Genomic DNA, 6,442 nt, shown 5'->3' on the forward strand with positions numbered 1-6,442 from the left:
TCCTATTAGGAGACGCACTTCCTAAATTGAGATTTTACCCCTAGGAGATGCACTTCCTAGTTTTGGGTCATTTAAGTTCATTCCTAGGAGACGCACTTCCTAGTTTGAGTCATTGAAGTTTCACCCCTAGGAGATGCACTTCCTAGTCTAGGTCTTTCGGGTTATACTATTTAGGAGACACACTTCCTAAATTGAGATTTTACCCCTAGGAGACGCACTTCCTAGTTTGGGTCATTTAAGTTCATTCCTAGGAGACACACTTCCTAGTTTATGTCATTTAAGTCCATCCCTAGGAGACACACTTCCTAGTTTTGGTTCATTCAAGTTTCACCCGTACGAGACGCACTTCCTAGTCTTGGTTTTTCAAGTTATATTTTTGTTTTAGGAGACGCACTTCCTAAATTGAGATTTCATCCCTAGGAGATGCACTTCCTAGTTTGAGTCATTCAAGTTTTACTCCTAGGAGACGGACTTCCTAGTTTTGGTTCATTCAAGTTTCATTCCTAGGAGATGCACTTCCTAGTTTGAGTCGTTTGAGTTCAACCCTAGGAGACGCACATCCTAGTCGAGTCTTTAGTTTTACTCTCACCATTGCATCAATAGCATAGGTGATTTACAGTTTTGCTAACAACTCACAAATCTTCCTAGTGCAAACTAGTGCAGAAAATTTTGTTTGTTTTGTTGTTTTGATTGTAGGCACCCACCTAGAGAACGAGGAAGTTCTTTTTAGAGTTACTTAAAATTTCAAATTAGTAGCAGACGCCCACCTGAAGAACCAGGGAAGTCATTTCAGAATTCAATTCAAATTAGAAGTAGCAGAAGCTTACCTCAAGAATGTGAGTCGACATTCAGAGAAGACCAAAAGAAGAAGTCTCAATCAGGAATGAAAGAAAAGAAAAAGAAAAAAAAAAGAAGTAAATCCAAATGCAGAAGCAGATGAAAGATGTGAACTGCTCAAGACAGGGTTGAAGTTACGATCAGTGCATGTCTGGTCTTGATCCGAAGAAGTCGTGGAAGAATGAATCAGTACCTGCAGCTAGCAAGCATCTATGTTCAAATCAAAGTCTGCATGAAGAACAATTCAAGATTCAAGATCAAGCTTCAGTAGACTTATAGATAGGAATCTTGTAACCCACAGCTGATAGGCTTGCTTAGTTCTTTTAGATTTTGATTTGATGTAATAACAGGATCGCGGATCAGAACCTCGACCGCACCTCAATCGGCTCTCCACCTCGTTAATCTCCGTCACTCTTCCTACTTCTGAACTACACGTGGCCTGATTCCTTTATAGCCAAGGATATGTAGGCAGCTCAAATACCAGGGCTCGGTCACATTCTCCTCTCTTTTAGTTCTTGGTCTCTCTAAATAAGGGTCGGGTCAAAAAACCTGTCTCGTCATTCTTTGTCTGAATACTATTCGTGTTTTCACTCAAAGAGAGGCATATGTAGACTTGTAATTTTTGACCCTCCCCAAGATTTTACATATTTTAGCATTTAAATATTTAGTTTAGGCCTAATATCGCTATTTTAACTAGTTTTGACTCTTTTACTTTTTTTTATCACAAAAATTGAAAAATACAAAAATAGTTTTATTTTTTCTCTATTTGATTAAGGTATTAGGTATTTTTAGAAAAATATTATTTTTAACCCATTTTTATTTTTTGTATAATCTTCGAAAATATCAATATAAATAACTTCATGTCATAATGTAGTTTATTTTAATTAATTACGAATGATTTTATAATTTTATAGTTATTATTTTAGGAATTAATATTTTTAGTCTAGCAGAGTTAAAGGGCCACTTTTTAAAGGTAAATTTGGCCAAAATTTGGCCCAATTCGGACAAAGCCCATAATTCCTAAGCCCACCTTAACCCTAATCAAAAGACTCCTTCTTCTTAACCAAAAACCCTATAGCTAAGAGCGCCTAGCCGTTCCTTCTTCTAGAGACACCAAACAACACCCTTTGACCTAAAAGATCGGCTCATCTTCCACCCTAAGCCATCAGCGATAACTCCTCCATTCCAACACCTTCAGAGATCTCCGACCGTCACCCAAACAACACCCCTCATCTTCATCTTCTTCGCCCCAAAAACCCTAGAAACCTAGCACAACACCTTAGAACCCTAATCCCACTCCACTGCATGAACACCCTCCAGCCGTCGCCGCCAGCCCATCTCCAACTCTAAGACAATCCAGCGACCGACCCTAACCTTCAGTCATCTTCTCCAAAAACAACCACCCCGATCGCTGATTTTCTTCACCCCTCTTGAACTCAAACACAACCAGTGACCCCATCTCCAGAACTCATAGCCGTTGCTCCTCTCAACCAAAAACCAGCTGCAAACCACCCTCTACCCCGCTGTCGCCGACCTCAGCCCATCACCCATCGCCACTTCTTCTTCTTCGCTTCTCAACCCTTCAACTCCAGCCGCAGATACACAAAGAAAATAGAGGGGAAACGGACGAAGGAACAGGGGTGAACAGGACATCACACACACACACACACACACACACACACACACACACACGCAGATACATAGAGAAAGTAGACGGGATTTTTTTGTGTCTGAATTTTCCTTTTCTGTTTTAATGTCTTAGTTTAGATATAAAGAATTAGCTCTATTAGATTGCACAGTAAAAAAATACAAAAAAAATAAATTTGGTTTCTTCTGTTGAATTCGATTTCAAAGATGGAGTTGGTCTGAAGTACTTGATCCGGAGTTCCGTCTGAAATTCAAATCTGCCGACGAGAACATCTTTGCTTCTTCATTTGTTTTCTGATTTTTGGTTTTCGAATATGAGAACGGAGTTAAGTCGAGGTTGATTTGAGTTCGTCGCCGGTGATAGATTTCTGGTGTCGATTCGAGTTCTCGTCCGCGATTCGTCATATTCTCGAGTTAAAAACCGTGAATCAATCAAATTTCAGATTTACTTGAGGTTTATTTCTTCCTCTCTCTTACTATCTTGGTTTAATTTCAGGTTTCTGTAATTTGTTAATCTGTTTTGATCTGGATCTTTGGATTTAATATTTCGTTTCTCTGCTCATGATTCCTTAGCAGTATTTGGTTGTTTTTTTGTTCTTTTTGTTGTTCTTTGTCTGTTTCTTTCGTTCAATCAATATTGGGATGATTTTAATGGCTGGAATTAGTTTGTTGTTCCATGTCATATTGCTTCATTAAAGATAAATGTTCCATGCTTCAAATTCTGATGACAAGAATTAGATTAACATAATTAGGTAATTTGATCGGCATCCTCGCTGTTATGAACGTAGGGATTGAGCATCCAGTATGAAAAATTGAATTTATCATGTTAATTGTTTACTTTACTTGCTCGAACCGCTAGGTTTCATGCTTAGGCCGACCACACTTGGGTAGGCAAACTTTAGGATTTTGTTAGTTTTGAGGCGAGAGGTTGTTCCCTTAGTTAATTTTATCCGAGGAATGCCCTGAAGAATTTGTATATATTTTATCCGGGGTATGCCCCGTAGTATCATGTATTTTGAGCCATGACGAACTTCGTGGAAAAGTATAGTATATATTAGTATTTAGGATTTGACTTTTATTTTCTTATTTTATTTTCTTCTGGTTAGGTGGGGACGACCTCAAGCCTCTAGTGTGCTTATTTTTCTTTTCTCTGTTTTTACCTCAATTTGAATATTTTAAAAGTCAACTTGATCATGTACGCAACCGTACTAGTTACGGGACTTGAGGAGTGCCTAACACCTTCTCCCCGAGTCAAATGAACCCCCTTACCTAGAACTCTTGTGCAGACTTAGTTTTGGAGTCCAAAGTATTTTAAAAGGAAAAATTATTATTTTTTTTTTAAAAACGGTGACCAGGCACACCGAAACCAATGTCAGGTGGCGACTCTGAAAAATCCTTTTGAACACAATTCTTTGTCACTTTTCAAATTTGAAAACCCTTTTGAGCTTTACAAATCTTTTTATTATTTATAAGAGGGCTAGTAAGGTAAAAAAGGGAGTGTGACAATGATCAGAATTAGTTTTACATTAAAATTGTAGTGCACCATGATCTTCAAATCCTAAATCCCCTTTGTATGTAAAGATATTATTTTTCCAGGTCTTGAGATATTGTTCGATTGACATTTGACATGTTTTTAATACTACTAGATATCGACTAAACTTATATTTCCATTTCCATGTGTGGGCTACGCATTGTGTTTGTACTTGTATTGGTGAGTTCAATAGCTAATACAGGGTTTATGGACAACACTACAAATAGGAAATGTTCCATCAGATTTGCGAAATATAATTGGGGTTCGTCGCGGTACAGACCATTGTTCGATTCCAAATTCGGTTAGTGTAATACGTTGATCTTTTAAGTTTGTTTCTCTCGCTAATTAACCGATGGACTCTGTCGATTTTTACCGATCGATCCATCGATTTTTTATACCAACGCGCTATTTTTCGACAAGCCTTAATTTGTTGGTTTTTTGTCGAAAACTCACGATTATCGACCGCTCTCCGTTAATCTGTTGGTCATCTCATCCAGATTGTTTATTCTCAGGCGAAGTGGCATTAAAAAACATATAAGCGAACTCGCAACTCTTGAAAACTGATCATATAATGTTGAGGCATTTCAATTTTGTTTTTGTAAGTATTGTCTGATTTTATTCTTTTTTAGAAGAAAAAAGAATAAGAATCTACAGATTGCTATGAATAGTGTTTGTTTATCTAATAGATAAGATGAAGCGAACTAATATAATTAGCTAACAGGTTTGTGTTTATCTTAATAATTATAAGTGTCAATTCCCATCTTAGAACTAGAGAGAAACCAAAAAGAAAAAACAAGGAAAAAAGAAAAAAGTGGCTGAAAAAAGAATGAGAATTATATAACACTGCACAAAAATTTAGTTTGCAAAAATCCATAATACTGACATTTGGAAATACATCCATCGAAAACAAGTAGAACGATACATTTTCTCAACATAACTTTATTATTTAGTCCACATTCTAGGACTAGCCAATATTCAATACAACATTATCATACACATCAGACTGAACAAACGTATAGTATTTATTAACATCTTATATATAGATTGACATTTGGACATTATTATTTTTTATCACAACATTATTATTTATTTTCACATTCAAGTACTAGCTAATATTGTCCAATCTCATGACACAAACCCACATATATTATGATCAGCTATATCAAATAGCACGGATAATTCTAATTCTCGAGATTGTGAGCCTCTATATCTTTGGTAAGTTCAGCAACATATCCCAAGAAAGATAGAGGCTCAGGGGTGTCTTCAGTTTTCTTCTCATACACATATGTCCACGTAATCCAATGTTGATAGCAGGAAATGTTAACAGTGAAAGCGTTATACGCTTCCAAGAGATCTCCTTCTATCAATTTCCATGTATTGATTTCTTATCATCATCAATGGCTTCTTCAATGACACACATAGCAATCTTCTCATTTCCATCTATAATCATAATAAAAGTGATCCAAAAATAAAAAGAGACGTTAATCCTAGCTCAACGTCAATTTCCTCGCAAAAGATATGGACTTTTACAACCCAAAAAAAAACTAGTATTTGATTTATTAGTTCTTTTTTTTATTACACAATGGATAAGGGACTCTACATACTTATTGCTCCTATATGAGAGACTTGCATCGATAATACTAAGGTGTGAGTCTTGATAATCTTTATATAATTTGTTATGCTTCTTCTCACATTTTCATTTTCTTTTTCTCTAAAAGATTAAGTGAGACTCAGTATGAATAGAATTTATGTAGTTGGATCCTCTCAGAATGTTTTTGCATCCGTGACATAGTCTCCAAAAATGAATAACTTTTGAAAGTTTCGGTGCAAAACCTATGACACTTTTGAAGTATCCGGGTAACAAAACGGAATTACATTATTTAATTTATAAAAGTCTTTTTCGAGCACCTAATATGAAAATTCATCAAATTGAATTACATAGAGGAAAAAGGTTTGTGTTCTTACCCTCCTTATAATTCCAGGTAATTACAGAACCAACCTCTCCAATCCCACCTTCATGAAGATCAAAACCTGTGATCTTATTGGGGCTTATGATGGATACATGATGAGGTTTGGTTTGATAAAGTTCATGAAATAAGTGTCCTTCACATTCCACCTCCATTGAAATACCAACTTGCCTTTCAAACCCATATTTTCTTCTTAGGAATAGCAACAAATAGTGATAAGAAAGCAAGCATGTTAGAAAATATTCAGAACTTGTAGCCTTTATATAGAATTAATTAGCCGTGAAAAGCTTCTACAAAAAATTGGATAGCGACATATATTTGACAAAGGAGTTTTTTCTTATCCTTCTACAGTGATAATTATTTTATACTGACTTAATAAAATAAACTCTCTAACCATTAAATGTACTTATACTCTTAATTTTGATATAATTATTATGAGTTGTGTAAATTATTATTGTTT

The 6,442-nt window shown here is 35.8% G+C and overlaps 1 pseudogene; it reads right to left on the reverse strand.

The window, feature by feature from the left end:
* On the reverse strand, positions 5,197 to 6,166 carry LOC109227825 (annotated as a pseudogene).

The sequence above is a fragment of the Nicotiana attenuata genome, chromosome 6 (genome assembly GCF_001879085.1).
Source record: "Nicotiana attenuata strain UT chromosome 6, NIATTr2, whole genome shotgun sequence".
Lineage (NCBI taxonomy): Eukaryota > Viridiplantae > Streptophyta > Magnoliopsida > Solanales > Solanaceae > Nicotiana > Nicotiana attenuata.